General features: G+C 40.5%; 1 protein-coding gene across 2 annotated transcripts in view; it reads left to right on the top strand.

Moving 5' to 3' along the window:
* FOXN3 (forkhead box N3) overlaps nt 1-18,893 on the top strand; it is a 498,668-nt gene that overhangs the window by 184,278 nt on the left and 295,497 nt on the right. The window contains exon 1 of one of the 2 annotated variants that reach the window (XM_036769519.1): nt 11,408-11,539. The exons of the other annotated variant lie outside the window; for it this stretch is intronic. The gene's annotated coding sequence lies outside the window, so the exon portion shown is untranslated. Of the gene's footprint in view, nt 1-11,407; nt 11,540-18,893 lie in introns of those variants that run through there. 2 annotated transcript variants of the gene reach the window in all.

Genomic DNA, 18,893 nt, shown 5'->3' with positions numbered 1-18,893 from the left:
TGCACACATTCCTGCTCACTGCATGCTGGACTCACCTGCCAACACTTGCCTCTCTGACCTATTACCTGACTTGACCACTTATTGATTATAACTTTCATTTTGTGTGTTTATTTCGGAAAATAATGTAATCACTGCGCCTTTATCTCTGTTACACACAGATAAAACAGGTAGGAATAATCTTTCAAAATTTTCTTCTCTTCTTTCCTTATGCTTCCACCCGCCCCCTTGATTTTTATTCAATGCCCCATGGTACCTGAGGTACAATGTACCTACAGCTGCCCCCTGGATCCTTCCTGCACTCCGCCAAGGGAGTGCCCACTTTGGCAACTTATGCAACGAAAACAATAATCAGCAAAGGAATAATACATGGTTTTATAGAAATAAACTTTTAAAAGGAGATATAGTTTGTACCTTTTCCAGCTATTCCTTTCATTAATTTGTTCTTTCTCTAAGAGATGAACTTTGGTTTTTGCATAGATCTTAATAGATGAACTTTAAATCTCTGATAAAATAAAAGCTTCTTGAGTGCAGGGACTGTTTTATTTTTGTCTTTGTATCTCCAGTGTATACATATTAGGAACTTTAAATGACCTTTGCTGATGCGTCATTTGATTAGAATGCTCTTTGTTATCATTGTCCTCATCTTAAAGTAAAAACAAAGAACTTGCTTGAGGCATCTGTAAAAACCTGAAAATTTTCTCAGTTGCTTGTGTGTGGATCAGGCAAGCTTGGCAACAAAGTCCTTCTTGGGGTATGCTCTCCCCTCAGCAGCCAGTGGTGTTTGCTTTTCTGTTAAGAGTTCTATTATGACTATTTACTCCTCAATAATCACAGCTTTATTTTTTTCTGTGCAACCTATATGCTCTGAGATCTTTTTTCTATTCTAATAGGAGAAAAAAAGAGAAAAAGTTCTTATTGTTGTTATTATTAACACAGCGTTTTAGGCTTTAAATGGCTTTAAACTGCACTAAGACTTGTGGAACATTGCGTGAATATGTTGTCTGTGTAGATATACTATATACATACATTGTATTTATGTGTGTGTGTTCAATTCTGCTCAAAGTACAAAAGCCCCTTTAATTGTTTTCACACCAAAACAGAATGAAATAACTTTGTATTTAACTCTCTCTTGATTTTCCCCTTTCCAACTAATATTTAACTTTTAGCTAGAGGTAGAGTTAATGAAATCTGCATACAGTACTTAATTACTTATTTAAAAGCCTATTGCTTCTTTTAGTGATTTGAGGGGATCTTTTAAGGGGCCTTGGTGTTGCCAATCTTGTGGATCTTTTTTTGGTAGTTGGAATAAAACCCCATGGACGCCTTCTAAGAATCATGGTTTTTAAATTTTGCTTTTTGTTTTTAGTGAACAAAATTTGTATTCTCTTTCTTCCCCCTTCTCCCCCCCCCCACTTAAAAAGAAGAAAAAGAAAACCTTTGTAGCAAATAGAGCATAGTCTAGCAAACAAATTACCACATAAACCATGTCCTTGGTTTTCAGCCTGAGTCCATTGCCTCTCTGTTAAGAAGGGAGGAAGTTATTTCTCTATTGATGCTCTCAAATCGTGGCTGGTTGATGCATTGATTAGAATTCTTCAGTCTTTCAAAGTTATTGTCTGTCTTTACAATGTTGTTAATGTAAAACTGTCCTTGTTCTCTTCTTCTCATTCCCATCAGTTTATACAGTTCTTCTCAGGTTTCTCTGAAATTGTCCACTTCCTTGGTTGTGACACAATAGTCAGAATGTTTTTAAATAATTGAAGGAAGGGCTAAAATTCAGTTGCACATGAGTGAAAATAAAGATGTAAGACCTAAGTTCATGGACCCCCTGAAATCTGTCTCCCCTAGACCTCTTCTGTGAGCCCCATATTAAAAACCCCTGCTTTTGAGTAACCAAGAAGATTTATTTGGAGATGTTTTCTAAAAGCACCAGTTTTTCCTGTGTTGAACCAAGTTTGAACTAAGCTTGTGAACACTGAACATTAAGCTGGTTTTACTGTCTCTGTAGTGTTGGGTTCTATAAACACTGATTTGTTGTTGTTCAGTCACGTCCAGCAGTCATGCCTGACTCTTTGTGACCCCATTTGAGTTTTTCTTGGCAAAAGATAAACGGTAATGATTACTACTTCCTTCTCTAGCTCGTCTTATAGATGAGGAAACTGAGGCAAAACAAGGTTAAGTGACTTGCCCAGGATCACACAGCTAGTAAATCTCTGAGGCCAGGTTTCAACTCAGGTCTTCCTGTCTCCAGGCCCAGAGCGCTCCCACTATGCCACCTAGTTGTCCCTTAAACAGCATTATGCAGCATTAACCCAAATGATGACCTTTCCCTGTTCAGTGAGAAGATAGGCCTGTGGTCAAATGGTATTCAGTATAACTTTTCCAACAACTTCTATCATTGTTTTCTGTGTCTACCTTACAGGACTGTTGGTCTGGCTGATTGATGGTAGCCAGGTGGCAAAGTAGATTGAGTGCAGGACCTGGAGGCAGAAAGACCTGAGTTCGAATGTGGACTCAGTCACTTCACATACGTGTTAAGTGCTTTGCACAGTGCCTACAATATGGCGCTTCTTGTCCTTTGTTCTCAAACAGGTCCAAAATGATATCACTATGCTAGAGTCAAGTTTCAGTGTTGTCCCGCTGTGGCTGATCAGACCAGAACGAGCTCAGGAATGGTCTATCACAGGTCGGGCCACGAATGGTCTATGCGAACATTTGGGGTGGATTCTCTAAATTTGCATTATCTTGGGTTTCTTTTGAGCTATTTCAATTCTACTTGTTTATATACAGCACCTTCTCTGGTGAGGGCATGCCATGCTGAGCGGATCCTGTGCCAGTGTCCCCCATGTCACACAAGCAATTCCACAGTTCTTAAGAGAGACCTTGAGTGTCCTTGTGATGCTTCTTCTGACCACTATGCGAACGCTTGCCCTAACTGCTATATAATCTTAGCTATTATTGTTATTAAAAGGGCAATTAGGAGGTAGCAGTGGATAGAGCGAAGGCCCTGGAGCCAGGAAGATCTGAGTTCAAGTTCGGCTCAGATACTTTGTAGCGGTGTGACCCGGACAGTCCCTTAACTCTATTTGCCTCAGTTTTCTCATCTGTAAAATTACTGCAGAAGGAAATGGCCAAACTCCATGTCTGGCCGAGAAAATCCCAATGGGCTCTCAAGACAACAATTGTTATTATTTAGGAAAGCACATTGTACAGTTAAAACATGCAGAAACGGGAGTTCTTATTACCAGCTCATCACAGGTATCACTGAACAATTACCAATTACTTAAAATTTATCAGGTGCCCTAGGAAGAAGAAATCAAGTCTCTTGGAAAGGTTAAGAACTTCTTGATGAAGAAAGACCAAAGCAGATCATGTTGGAGAACAAAACAAGATCATCTGAATTGAATGCTAATTGGGTGATAATGAGAAGGAAATGAAACAAAGCATTTTAAAAGCACCTGTTATGTGCCAGGCACCATGCCAAGCTCTTTATAGATATCTCATCTGACTCTTATAAAACTCCTAGGACAGAGCATTGGGCACTGGAATCTTCTTGAGTTCAGATCCTGGCCCTCGGATCCGTACTAGCTGGGTGACCTGGGCCAGTCACTTAACTTTGTTTGTCTCTGTTTTCTCAATAGTAGAAGGAGCTGGAGAAGAAATGGCAAACCACTCCATGTATCTCTGCCAAGGAAAACCCCCAATGGGTCCGAGGACGCAACCCTGAGAGGCAGGTTCTGATATTATCCCCATTTATAGTTGAGGAAACTGAGGCAAAACTAAGTTTAAGTGACTTGCCTAGGGTCAAAGAGATAGCAAGTCTGAGGCTGAATTTGAACTCAGGTCTTCCTCCCTCTACATCCAGCCCTCTAGCCCCTGTGCTCCTGAGCTGCCCTAAAAGGAATTCAGAGAAGAATAGGAAAGTGCAGGGGAACAGTCTTATTGCAGTTTAAAGCTACTAAAACTGAAAACTGTGCTTTCGTAGCTTAAAACCGGGATAGACCTTTGTGCCCCCTGTGTTGATCTGAGGTTAGGTGACTTGGTTTCTAGTACTAATCCTGCACATAATTAGGTAACTTTGGGTCATTTCCTTAATCTCTTTGGGCCTCTGTTTTCTTGCCTGTAAAATGAAATCTGAACCAGATGACTCTTAAGGTCCCTTCCAGGGCTTGAATTCAGTGATTCTGCGTATAGCTTCATAGATGGGGAGGGAAATGAGTTAGGCCTTAAAGAACGACCAACGGTTGTATAAAGGGAAAGTGGGACAATAGGCCCATCAATAGGCCCATGGAATCATAGATTTTGAGCTGAGGGGACGTTGAATTCATGCAGTCCAACCTGGACAGATGAGGAAACCGAGGCCCAGTTAAGTGATTTGCCTGGGATTACGCCTATAGTAAGGATGAGTCAGCAGTGGGATTTGAACGTAGGTTCTTTGACCCTACAACCAGGCTTGGTGTATTTCTCCATTATACAACACAACTTTATTAAGGAGTCATGGAGGATGCAGTTGGCCCTTCCTCAGTGAAGACTAACAGTAGAGATAGTGAACAGGACTAAGATCTATGTTGGGGAGTTTGGGAAACTGTTGTACGTGTGAGTTTCTTGCTTGAGTTAAGTCCTGCATAAGGAGGAAAGAAGAAGGGCAGTGTAGGAAGAGAAGTCATCAGGTAACTGGGCAGCATCCTGGATGCGTGCCAGAGTACCACGTGGCAATGCCAGGACTGCCATAGGAGCCCTTCTGTGCCAGTCCCTAGGCTTTCTTTCCTTAGACATGGTCTTCTCCTCTTGGATACTTGATTTGCAGTCATTGAGGGGTTAGTTGGTCAGTGTAACCAAGGAGCTGTCCCTGGTAGGTGTAGAGTCAAATCTTGAACCAATGGCAACCCTTCCTCATAAGTCATTTATTCAATACTCATTTATTTATTAAGTGCCTATTATGTTCTCTGTTCTATTCTGGTCCCTGGAATTAAAAAAAACCCCAATAATTAAATAGTTTTCAGAGGGAGTTTGGCATAATAGCTAGCTAGCATTGGAAGCAGAGAGATGGCAATGGCAAGCAGTCCCATTGGGTTTGAAGGTGGAGTGAGTGAAAGGGAATGATTTTGGTAGAGGGAAATTTTTATAATACAATCCTTGAGGCAAAGCCCTAGAAACCTCTGGGATTGTCATTTCTCTCAGGGTATGGGCCATTTCAAACCTAAAGCTTGGATGTGAGGTAGTTAGGTGGCCCAGAGAGTGTTGGACCTGGATCAAGGAGGACCTGAGTTCAAATCAGGCCTCAAATGCTTACAGTGTGACCCTGGACGGTTACTTATTCTCTGGCTGCCTCAGTTTCCCCCATCTGTGATATAATAACACCTACCACACAGTTTCTTGAATAAAATGAGATATCATTTTTAGAGCAGTTAGCACAATGTTGGGCACATAGTGAGTGCTTAATAAATGCCTATTCCCTTCCCTTGCCCACCTAAAGCCCATCTTCACTTTCGTCTGTAGTGGATCTGGGAAGGCTTGTTTTTCTTCGGGGCACCGGTACAAGGGAAAAGTCTGCCTTGATTCCACCATCATCTGGAGGAGGAGGAACAGTTTAATTTGACTGAGTGAGATCCAGCCTTGACATGGACAAAGAATCATTCTCTAATGGCTTGTGGAATAAGGTCTTTGTAGGTGGCTGAGTGTTTCTCACAAATAAACCACAGACCTTAACTTTCTTTTTGACCCACTTTCTTGGCAATTCACAGTGTGACTTAGGGTGCCGACCACAATGCCATGACTGAGTAGGAGCATTTTTTCCTATGTTGTTGAACGGTTGCATTTCTTCCTTGAGTTAAGATCCCTTGACTATTGATTTTTGGGAAATGATTGCTGTTATTATATGTTTGTAAAGTTCCTTATGAATCTTGGTATCAGACTTTTAACAAAGAAATTTGCTGCAGATATTTTTCCTCAAATTGACCTTCTGTTGTTTATGTTAAAGCTTTTCGATTTTATGTGATGAAAAACTGGTCAATTTTTCTTCTCTTGTCAATATTATTTCCTACAATCTATCTTGAATAGTCAAGAGCTCTTCCCTTGTCCATGGATCTTCTTTCTGTTCTTCCAGTTCATTTATAAAATGACCTTTTATATCTAGGTCCTGTATTCATTTATAGTGTTTTATGGCATATGGTGTGAGATGTTAGTCTATACCTAATTTCTGATAGACTACTTTCTGATTTTTCCTCAAGTTTTTGCCAAGTAGGAAGTCATTAATTACTCCAGTAGCATGAGCCTTTGTTTTTATTGAATACCATGCTACTGTACGTGATTGCTTTTGGATCTTCAGTACCTAATTTGTTATATTGATCAACTATTCTTTTTTTTACCAAGTAGCAAATAATTTGGATGATTACTGCTGTGTAGTATAGTCTGAGATTTGGTACATTTAGGCTCTCTTCCTTCCCACTTTTTTTCATTATTTACCTTGAGATTCTTGACCTTTTTTTCTCCAGATGAATTTTATTATTCTTTTTCTCATTCTTTAAAGTAATGCTCAGGGAGTTTGCTTGTTATGACACTGAATCTATAAATTAATTTAAGTACTATTGTGTTTTATAATATGGACATGACACAACTGTGAAACAATTCATGTATCTCCATTATTGTCTTTTTTTCCTAGAAACAAAGAGCATTATTCGATATTCATTTCTGTTGGTCTTGGTAGATGGGTAGTTGCCATGACTATTTTACATTATTTTGGAAGGTAATTTCTTTTTCATATCTCTCCTGCTAGGTTTTGCTGGTGACATACAAAAAGGCTTCTGAGTTTTGTGGTTACATTTCATATCTTATATTATATTGAAATTATTAGTTGAATTTTTTTAGTGGAAACTTAGGGTTCTTTTAACAAGGGACTGTCAAAACTAAAATAGAATATAAACCGTACAAAAGGATCCCTGCCTGTGACATATTGCTATTAAAAACCACCAGTGTTCTATTGTATTTTGTTTATTTTGTTAAGTATTTCTCAATATATAAGACTTATTTGCAAGGCTGATCTGTAGGTGGCATGATGCTTAGGTGGTACAATGTGTATGTAGAATGCTAGACTTGGAGTAAGGAAGATCTGAGTTTGAATCATGCTTCAGATACTTACTTGCTCTATCACCCTGGGTAGGTCACTTAACCTACTGAAATACTGACTATTGAAGCACTGAATATTGAATTGAAGCACAAATACTGAACACTGAAGCACCATTAAATACTTTTTAAAAAATTAGTGTAAAGAAACCTCAATTTGAATTTAAGAGCAAGTAGCAAAGCTAGGATCTAGTTCATTATACCACTAGCTAACTAGTTGTCAGTAAACATTTATGAAGCACCTACTGTGTACCAGGCACTGTGCCAAGCCCTGGGGATACAAAAAGAGGCAAAAGAAAATCCCTGCCCTCAAAGGAGTGTCACAGTCTAAGGATTTTGAGCAAGCTAATTTAATTTAACAGAATGTCTTAAATTTTACTTTGTGCTTTGTGCTCTGGGGAATAAGAGGATTGATATGACACAGCCCCTCTCTTAAAGGACATATATTCTAGTTAGGGAGAGACTTAGGCCTGGGAAAAGTACTGTGAGAATATAGAGAGTAAGAGACCCTTCTCATTGTAAATTTGGGAGGGGAGGAACAGGGAAGTGTTCTTGGAGAACTGAGGTTAAAATTTTGAGAAACGGAGGTATTACAATATATAATGTGAGAGAGACTTCCTGGAATGAATTCGGAACTATTTTACTGGCTTGGAATGCACTTGCGCCTTGTTGCCTTCAGAATAGTCTTCAAGGTAGGACACCTTCTCTGTGGCCCTTTCCTGATCCTCTCCAGTTGCTAGTTACCCTTGTGCCCACTTACCTTGCTTTAAGTTCTGTCTGTAGTTGTCTATGTCTGTGTTGTCACCCCTAGTGAATGTAAGTTCCTCGAGGATCATCCATCTATGGATCTGTGATCCGATGAGATTACCACCAACTTATCCATCTCTGTGGGCAGCCCTAGTGATGTCCTTCCGAAAGTTGCCATAGGGAGTTCCACCCAATGTGCTAGAGACCGGAGGCAGCTGGTGCGCGCAGTGGATAGAGCACTGAACCTGGAGGCTGGACAGAATGCATTCACAACTGGCCTTGGGCAAGGTGCTTAATCTTTGCCTCAGTTTCTTTTTTTTTTTTTTTAAAGCAACTACCTTCCAGAGTTGCTCTGAAGATGAAATGAGATATTTGTGAGGAGCTCTGCAAACTTTGAAGTACTATATTAAAAAATGTTAGCTATTACTGTTATTAGTAGTAGCAGCTTTTTATATTATTGCTTCCCCCCCGGCCCCCAATATTGAATGAGTATCAGTGGTGGTTTGGCTATTCACCTTCTTCTAACAAATGGAATGAGATAATATTTGGTTATATGTTGCAGCCTGCTCACACCCACCACGTGTCCATCCACTGCCCTCTGTTATGATAATCATTTTTTTAGTTCTTTGGAGGCAGTGGTATTCCATGTCTTGCTGCCATATAGCAACACCAGTAGAATGTTAATATTCAAAAATAAAATAGGCCTTTGCATTCATAGGAAGCTTGGGGTCAATTAGACGAGCTTTGGCAATTTCCTGAAGGCAATTCAGCCTGTTCTCCCCTTTTTTTCCCACTCTGGGCCCAACTTATCCTTCTGTACTTTCTATTCCAGATCTACTAAGGGATATAAAACACATTAAATTATGGAAGGTATTTGCCTTGCGGAATTTAAAACTTTGTGTGTGTGTGTATAAACACACACACATATAGGGCTGTGTGACACATATACAAATAAAATGTAAAATTGAACACTAGTGTATAAATAAATATATATGTATATGTATCCACAATTATCTTTCTCTTCCTCAGGCTGTGTATGTGGGGGGGTGGGGTGGGGAGGAGATAACAAAAGCCATCCTAGAGGATATAGTTAATTTCATAGGATTTACAGCTGGGTAAAAACCTTAAAGATCATCTAATCCAACTCTGTTTTGGTTACAAGTGAGGAAACTGAGACCTAGAGAAATTAAATAGCTTCTCCACGGTCACGGTTAAGAAGATGCACAGCCAGGATTTAAACCCAGTCCTTCCAAGTTCCTATCTAGTGTTCTCTTCACTGGACTGCAGTCCTTTTTTCCATGACAACCCATCATGGATCTGTTGCCCAAAATTTATCTAAATCTTTCTTTAACCTGTTTGTATTTCCAGTCTCATTCCTCACTGTTCCAAGAAGGAGATCTGTATGGTCATTCCCCTTCTTATTTTATATTTTTATATTATTATTACTTTGCAAAAGTAATTACTTTGCAAAGTGTCTGGCACAGAGTGTTTAATATATGGTTGTTTATTGACTTTTATAAGTCCTTTGGTTTTGTCTACAGAATCACAGAATGTCCCAGCTAGATGGGACCTCAGCTCGTAGATGTTACAAGATGGAAGATCATGTTGGATATGATGGGACCTCAGAACATGGAATGTTAGAGGTGGCAGGGGCACTAGAACATAAAGTATAAGCCATCAGAACCAGAAAGGGGGTTGAAACATGAGATAGGGTAGATCTGAACTGGAAGGGGCCTTATTGTTCATTTGGTTCTATTCCACCATTTTACAGAGAGAGAGATTGAGGCCCAAAGAGGAAAAATGAATTGGCCAAGGTACATTTAAGTTGGGTCTTGAAAGAGATGGGCACACTTTCAAAGAGGCGGAGGTAGAGGGGAGAAGAAGCACGATGGAATACGATTTTCTTTGTTACTTAACAGCATTTTGTTCAAACTGAAAGATGAATTCTGGGAGATACAGCACACCAAGGCCCCTGGAAATGAGGATTGGGTGCATTTTAGAGAGGAAACAAATATATGTCGACCCCTGCAATTTTTCTCCACTGTGACCAGCCCTTAAAGCACTGTGCCATTTGACTCAGACAGGAGTATCCCCCTGGTATGCTACTAAGATAATTGCTTCACTGCCACTTATGTGTGTGTATGTTTGCACTTTGAATGTTTATGGATTTAACTAATGGCTATGGATTTCCACATTTGCATAAGGAGTTAATCTAGTGAATAGGAAAGCAACTCTTAGCCTTTTCTGAAGATATGCTCCTGAGGTACAAGCTAGACACAGTTAGTAATGGTGTAAACAACAGGTCACTGCCAGTAATCTTGGCTGTACAGTAGCGCACTGGATGGAGAATTTGCCCAAGGACTAATTATGTGGCATAGGCATCTCTTAAGGGTCCTACTGTACATCAGCAGAAAGATGAAAAGCATAGTCCCTACCTTCGAGGAGCTGACAACCTACTAGGGAGATTTAACTTGTTTACTAATAATGTTAGCAGCAATAATTCAAGTTTATACTGGGTGCTCTAAAGTCTTTGGGCATTTTTAAGCTTTAATGGCTGAAAAACAGCAGTAAGACTTTTGGGACACCCTGCAAGCTTTAATCATGTAAAACCATCCTAAGAATTTGGGACATCCAGTATAGATTTACAATGTGCATTACATACATTACCTCATAGGTGTGGTACAAGGTAGAGGAATATAATAGGAGGAAGCCAGGTTGATTAATGGATAGGGTGGTGGACTGGGGTCCAGGAAGTCCTGGATTTAAATAATGCTTCTGACACTAGCTCTCTGACCACAGACAAGTTATTTTAACCTCTGTGAACCTCAGTTTCTTCTTCTGTAAAGTGATATTACTAATATCTGTAGTATTTTAGTATTTTTCTTAACAGGGTTATTGTAAGGAAGGCTCAAATGAAATAACATATATGGGACATAATGGACTATGTAAATGTCTTCTTCCCCCTCCTTTTCCTCCCCCTCCTCCAAAGAAAGAGTTAGGTCTAGACAGAATACCTCACCCCCCCCCCCCAAAAAAAATTCTAAGGTCAAGTCATTTTCCTCTCTGGTCCTCCATTCTCCATCTGTAATTTGAGGAGGTTGGACTGTCAGATGAGCCCTAATGGTCCTTCTGACCATGAGCTCTGACATTTTAGAAATCAAACTGTCTCAGTCTCTTTTGAATCTTAAGTCTTTTCTCTGTTTTTGCCTCTAATGGTTCAGTTGCCATCAGTTTCCCCTGCGGCAAACATGACGTCACTTTGGGTCCTCCTTGGGAAAAATCAGGAGCTGGGTGTGGAGCTGGGCCAGCAGGAAGCTCTGTGGTTTCCCACCAATGAACTGTGAGGTGAACTCACTCGTTAGACAGGTTATTGGGGCAGGACATGTGACAGTCTTTTCAAAGCCCTATTTTGCAACACCCCTTAGCTATGAGAAGTACAGGAATCTAGTCGGGTGGAGAGATCCTGAGAAGTTGAGACTTGTATGTGAGGTTGTTTCTGGCTTTTCCATTACTTTGGGCCTTAAAAAAAAAAAAGTTACTTGCCAACTGGCCAAAAGGGCCCTGAAACACTGCACAGACGACGGAAAGAAAAAAGTGACTTCCTACTAGATTGAGGAACTTGGAAGGGAAAAATTGTCTAAGTACATGAAGGCAAACCAGATTGCTGTCGGTAGGTGGCAAAGTACTTTACTATAAATATTGCAAGAGGCTTCTTTCCCTTTTTTTTTTTTTAATCACTTTGCATTTCAGACGACTGAAATGACTGGAGAAGCTTCCACTTCATGTGCTACAAATTCGAAAACAAGTGGAAGGGGTATCCTTACATGGAGAAAAAGTTTGGCTCTGCATCAAATTTAAAGTGAAAGTCTCAATGTTGGCTGGATTCCCTTGTTTAGTATTATTTCACGCATGTTATATAAGGTCTTGGAGACCATTCATTTGGCATGGTACAACGTAGAGGGGGCTGGGTTTGACGTCAGAGAACCTACCTTCAAATTCCAGCTCTTCCCATTCACAATCTGTGTGACCTCGAGGCAGGCCATTTCACTTGTGGGGTCTTCTTTCCTTATCAGAAAATTGGGGGGATTGGATTATACCATTGGTGTCAAAAGAAATGGGGACCTGTTAAACCCTTCCTAAGGAACCCTCCAGGCCCCATATTGACTTAATCTTAAAATGTAATATTTTAATTTATTTGAAAATTTATTTGGAAATATTACATATTTCCAAATTTCATTTTAATCTGGTTTGGGCCCACACTTGGGGGTGTTGTAGACTCCATATGGGCCAATGCATGTTTGACATCTCTGAACCAGATGACCAGTTAGGGATTTGTGATAATGCTATCATGTTCGCAGTGGTCCCAAGAGGTATCCACAATAGCCAAATTTATTTTCATTTCCTTACTTTTGCTTTTGTCTATTTAGCTGTTATCCTTTAGATATGACTCTGTGATTTCATTATGTGGTTTTTTCTTTGAGATTGTTCTTTGCAATATATTTTAGAGAGCAGTATGGTACAATGTAATATGAATTGTCGCTCTGCCATTTAATATGTCAGCTACCGCACAGGTCACTTAAATTCTCTAGGCCTCAGCTTTGTCACTTGTAAAATGAGAAGGCTGGTTGAGATGATTTCCAATGCCCTTTCTAGCTTCAAATCTATGAACCTAGAGATTTAGAGCTGGAAGATCCTTCAGAGGCCATCTAGTCCAACTCCTGAATTTTATAGATCAGCACTTGAGACCCAGAGAAGTTAAGCAACTTTCTGAGGTCACACAGCTAGTATGTTTGGTGGACACAGCATGTTTTTTAAAAAGCAAAAAGACAAAACCCAACAACCCAGTAACAGCTGCTTATGCAGTGAATAGACCAAGCATGTCAAAAACACATGTGACCTGACCATGTGTTGGTGGTGATTTCTTTTACATGTGTTCTAACTTTTTCTTTCCTGGAAATAGATAGTAAGTTTTAAAAATTATCTTAGGATTTTAAAAACATGGACTGCTTATGCAAACAGTTACTCTGCTTTTAGTAACAACATCAGTAGCAAACATTATGGTTTATAGAAACAAGGAGAGTTTAAAGTCTCTATTTAATATCAAACAGGAAACAGAAAGTTATCTTCAGCCATGTGGCGGGCTATTTTTTCTCCCCTCAACAAACCTGCTGTACTCTTTATCGGGGCCCCCCAAGTCTACGGGAAGTATTCTTTCTTAGATTTGGTTTGCAGATCCTAAGTTTTCCTGGCAATCCCAACTGCAACATGACCCATGGAGGCAGGTTAGAAAGGGGTGTATTGCAGCAAACAGTTAATTGCTGGAGCTCAATCTAAAGCTTTATAAATGGTTGAGAATGATTTGCTCTTTTTCACCTCCCCCCCCCCCCATTTGTGTCAATGATACCAGTCACCCACCACATGCACATGAATATTCTTTCTGAAGACCTAGGATTCATTTTAAGGTCAGCCTTCAATTTTCAAAGAATATAATTTGCCGCTATATATAGAGCTTCATGATTGCTTCTAATAACTAATGGGGGGAAGGGGGGAAGGGGGGAGACGCAACAGAGAAATAAATGCCTAACAGCTGTGTCTGTTTAAACTTGATTAAAGGCGGTTTAAAAAAAAGTAAACAAGTACAGAGGAGAGACAATGGGAATGGAGAAAGACAAGTATCTCTTATTGTGGAAAGTTTTACAGACAGAACTTGTTCTGCTTAGGAGGCCTGAGATGTCTGTGTTTAAAGTTTACTTTGCTGTTTGTCTTGAGTGGGATCAGTGTTGTAGTGAATAATTTATAGCCAGCATGAATGAGCTCATTAGTCACCTTTTCAGACTTTAACTGAGTTTCGTGGCTGTCATTACACCAGCCTTCTGTTCAGCCACTGAGCAAAATGACAGTTTGGCAGTTGGCTGCCTGTCCTAGGGCAGGCTGCCTCCTTTCAGGTCTGCTTTGCCTTTTGTGTGCTATTGGAACCTTCCTCTTGTGACCCTGGGCTGGTCCAGTAAGTCTCAGGCTTCAGATGGTTTTGCTCCTCTGAGTTCAGATGACATGTTTTTGACGGAAATCTTTAGAAATGCTCTCTCCCTGCTAGGCAAGATTAAGTGGAATGAGATGAGCACTAGCCCGTCCTCCCCTAGAATATAGGTTTTCTTTGGACTGTGTTTGATATTGTGTCCTGAGGTCACTTGAAAACACAGAAACTAGGTAGCAATTCTGTCTAATAGAGTGCCCCAGTCTTTTTGGCAGGTAGCGTTACAGTCATGAGTGTGTTTCAGTGAAATCATATTAAAGCTCTGAAAACCGGTATGACTTTGGATTAGCACTTTGCAGCAAATTAATCAATTTGGATCATCACAATTCAGACCAAGATCGGAAGGGTGGGAGTAGACCAAGGTCCTGCTCGGCCTTAGGATTTGGAAATTATTTTGAACCCTCCATTTCATCTCTGGACCCTGCTCCCCCAAGTTAGCAAGAAAAAGCTGGTAGTCACGTTAAATTCCCACAGCACTTTAAATTTGGAGACTAGTGTTTTATGGCAAGCCCGGATTCTAGGACTGGGCATGTTGGAGGCAGATGGTAGTTATGTGGAGGGAATTGCCAAAATGGTAAATGCCTCATACCTTTCGAGCCTGGTCATGGAGGCCTTTAGATGTTGTATGACATAACGCTACCCTAGAATAAAAACAACAAAAGAGTAAACTGCCCTCAGTAAAAAAAAAAAAAATGGTGGTATGCCCACCACTGGCCAGGGGCTGGACCCTTCTGGTAGGGGACCTACAGTGTCGACACTTACGGAGGATGGAGTTCTCCTAATCTTGACCCAGTCTGGCCCCAGACAGCTTGTCTTGAGGCCAAGAGAGAGTGGAGGCCTTAGTATCGTGTAGTATGCAGCAGCACTTCTTACTGGCTTCTGTCATTGACACGGGCAGCACCCCCTTCTGAACTCCATGTTAGACAGCTGGCCTAGCAATGTCTGTGGCAAGTAAGAAAAGAAATTCAATGCTCTACTGTGAATAAAAATGCTAAATTAAAAAGTAAGCTTTTGGGGGGCAGGGGGAGGAGTTGGGTCCAATTCTGACACCTTCGTGGTTCTTTAGGTACAAAAATGAGGCGCTATTTAACTCTACCGATAGAAAGAAGGATCTGATACCGAACTATCAGTGACCAAATTTATCCTATCTATAGCTTTTTTGGTACATAATTGCTTACATGTCGTCTCCCCCATTAGACCTTGAGCTCCTTCAGACTCTTTTTTTGCTTTTCTCTTTTTAACTTTTCTTTGCATCCCCGGTTCAAAAGCACAGTGCCTGGCACATAGTACTTCACAAATATTTATTGACTGAATGACTGACAGAGAATTTGCAATTCTGTTAGCTTCCTCCTCTAGAATCAGATTAGTTAACATTTGTGTGCTGCTTAAGGATCACCAAGCTTCACTCTAGGAGGCAGATAATGAAAGTATTATTAGCCTCATCTGAGAGACGAGGACGCTTTGGCACACAGGGGCCAATTGGCCTGCGCTGCTTTGTAACACGGTAACACAGCTAGCAAGTGTTGGAGGCAGAACCGTAACCCAGAAGCTTGCGCCTTCCTCCGTAACTTGAATCTTACACAGTATTCAAGTGACCGGTCACTTGCAACCACATTTTGACGCTTGAGGGTACATAGGATTGGCACCTGAGCTGCAGTACTCTTTAAAAAGTAGAGGGAAGAAATCTAGGGGGGTTTCCTCTGAAATATTTATCACTTAGGAGAAGTTGGGTCCAATCTGGAAGAGGATAGTTTGCCTTTAATTTTTCTGCATGAAGTCCTATCAGTTCTGTTGTAATTCAATACTAGTTGCTGATGGAACAATTCTTAGGCGGATGCTTGTTGTGCCTTTTGGCCCAGCAGGGAATAATCCAGAAAGTTCATCAAAATTAGAGCTTATACTTTGCTCCAGAGGGAAAGTTTTGCTTGTAAGGATTGACTAGTTTCCCTCACTCCCCTACAAAGAAAATAAAGTGAGAGAAGTTTGTTTTTTGGCATTGTTAACACTTTGGCAGGCTCACTTACAGAGACCCATGAGACTCAGGGACTTGGTGTACTCACTGAGAAAGGCAATAAAACCTCTTGAAAACTTGGAAAAAGGAAAAAAAAAGTTGTTGGGGTTTCTGTCCTATGGCAGGGCTATGAATTTACATAGATAAAAAGTTTTGAGAAGAAGTATTTTCCAAGAGCATTATGATTCTTGTAGGGTGAAGCAGTCAGTCAACAAATATTTCTTGATCTCCCACTTTGCACCAGGCAAAGAGTGGGAACAAGAGAAGTATAAGACAAAGAGTCCCTGCCCTCAAGGAGATAAAGATTAGTTGGCACTTGTAATCTAATTTCCCCCCTTTTCTATTTTTGTTCTTCCTTTAAGAATGTTTTGATAATTTTTTTTACATCACTTATATTTTCACATGTATCCCTCCACTCTTTTCCTTTTGTTCTGATTATTGTGAAGACAACCTACCATGCTGATCATAAGATAAACTAATAATACCAAATTGGAAGGAAAAATATGCTGATATTTGTTTGTTTTCAAGTAACTAACTTTCTTTAGGTTTACAGGCCCTTCTCCATTCCTTCTCCACATTGCTTGGCATGGAGGAGCAAGCCCTGAATGTGGATCCCAGAAGCTGATTTTCAATTCTGGATCTGTAACTACCTGTGGATTGCTGGGCAAGGAAGGAGTTTCACCTCCCTGTGTCTTAGTTCCTTCACCTGTAAATCAGGGGATGGACTGGATGGCTGCTAAGTACTCTTCCATGTTCTAGAGCTCTGATTGTCTGATGTCTCCATCTTTCTCTTGGTGATCTCATCAGCTTCCGTGGGTTCAGAGGTCATCTCTTTGCAGATGACTCTTAGATCGTCATATGAAACTCTCATCTCTTCAGAGCTCCAGCTCTGCATTTCCAATTGCCCGCTGGATGCATTCACCTGAATGGCCTATGTTGTTGTTGTTTGGTTTTCTTAGTTGCGTCTGATTCTTCATGACCCTGTTTGAGGTTTTCTTGATGGTGGAGTTTGCTGTTTCCTTCTCCAGGTCATTTTACAGATGAGGAAATTGAGGCAAGCTGGGTTAAGTGACTCACCCAGGGACACATAGCTAGTAAGGCTAGCTTTTGAACTCAGGAAGATCTTCCTGCTCCAGGCCAGGCACGCTATCCGCTGTACCACAATCTCAAACTTTCATATCCCAAGCTGAACTTCTACCTTTCTCACAAACCCTCCCCTCTTCCTAATTGATCTATATGTCTCAAAAGCACCACCATTCTTCTAGTCACCCAGTTCCCTGACAAGTCTCATCAGGTTTTTCCTCCTTAGAATCTCTCAGATTTATGTCTGTTTCCTGGTTCATGCTCTTATCACCTGTACTACTGAATTAACCTCCTAATCGGTACCCCTCTCCCCTGTTGTAGTCACCCCCTCCCCAATCCATTGTCCACCCAGTTCCCAGATTGATATTCTTCAAACAGGTCTGACCATGTTACTTCACAGCCTGAGAAACCTCAGTGACTCCCATTGCCTCTGAGATAACCATACAAGCTTCCATGTTTGATATTTAAAGCCCTTTACAGTCTGGCCATAGCCTTCCTACTCCTCCAGCCATATTGGGCTTTTTTATTAACCTGCATGTTCTGTTATGGTCCAGTGTATATAGTCCGTCACTTCATTTCCTGAGAAATGGGAAACGGGGAAAGTTTGTACTACTTCCTAATATTAGAAAGCTAGGTGATCAGTGTATATAGAGTGCTGGGCTTGTGTTCAGGAAGACGAGTTCAAATGTGGGTTCACTCGCTTAGTAGCTGTGTGACCCTGAGCAAGTCACTTAAATGCTGTTTGCCTCAGTTTCCTCAATTGTAAAATCGGTTTAGTAACAGCACCTACTTTCCAGGGTGGTTGTGAAGATCAGATGAGATAATATTTGTAAAGAGATTAGCCTAGTTTAGTACCTGGCACATAGATGACACTATCTAAATATTATTATTATCAAATACTGCTTAGCTCACAGGGTCGTTGTTGCATGGAAAGCTTTTGTAAACCATATACCATTATGGAAATAGGAAGAGCTATCAGAAAGAGCTGTAGAAATGTCTGCTGTTGTTTTAGCAGGGCCTGCTTGTTTCTGATTTGCAAGTCTAGTGTAACCGGAGGGGAGGCAGGGACAGAGGAAAGTTTATACACATAGAGCCTTAGCCTGACAGAATAATGCCATTATGTTTGGGTGTGAGGGAAGCCAGATATGTATAGACTAGTCTGGAGATAGAAGGCTTAATTTAAAAAAAAAAAAAATCAAAATCATTTAATTCAAGAAGGGTTCACCTTATATTTGGACCCACATGGGAGTTTATAGAAAGTTTGGTAGTAATATTATAGATACTGTAAGCCTGTTCACATCAGTACAATAGAATCCCTAATGGGAAATACAGTGTTTATTATACTAAACAGCTCTCCAGTTTACTCAAAAACAGCAACACTTTGAGAAAGGTATAATTTTGTCCCCACTGATTGATAAGATTTTTAAGCCTTTTGTAAAAAGCTCTGCAAGGATACTTATTTTCCCATAAGCTGTCTGCACTGATTCTGTGGAATTTTCGCAAATTGTTTCATGAGCACAGTACACGAGAATATGAGGAATGCTTAAATGAAAGGGTAAGCTTCTCTTAGGACGATGGGGAAATTCAAGTGGAGGTCTGCCATTTTTAAAATGGAATAGAACTGTAATGTAGTCAGAACTCATTTATTCATTTAATTCAACCAGCATTTATAAAGTGCTTACTATAGACTAGGTACTGAGGGAAATAAAGGGAAAAGTAAGAACAGTTCTTGCCCACAGGGAGCTTACAGTTCTACTGTATAATATTCACCAGTACCTCTAGACTCAGAGGTTCCCAAACTTATTGGCCTACCACCCCCTTTTCAAAGAAAAATTACTCAACATCTCCCTGGAAATCTGCTTTCTTTAACCCTTTAATGGTCCCCCCCCCGAAATT

This window comes from Trichosurus vulpecula, chromosome 8 (genome assembly GCF_011100635.1).
Source record: "Trichosurus vulpecula isolate mTriVul1 chromosome 8, mTriVul1.pri, whole genome shotgun sequence".
Taxonomy (NCBI): domain Eukaryota; kingdom Metazoa; phylum Chordata; class Mammalia; order Diprotodontia; family Phalangeridae; genus Trichosurus; species Trichosurus vulpecula.
The sequence above is the reverse complement of the archived record's forward strand: the minus strand, read 5'-3'. Positions and strand labels throughout refer to the sequence as shown.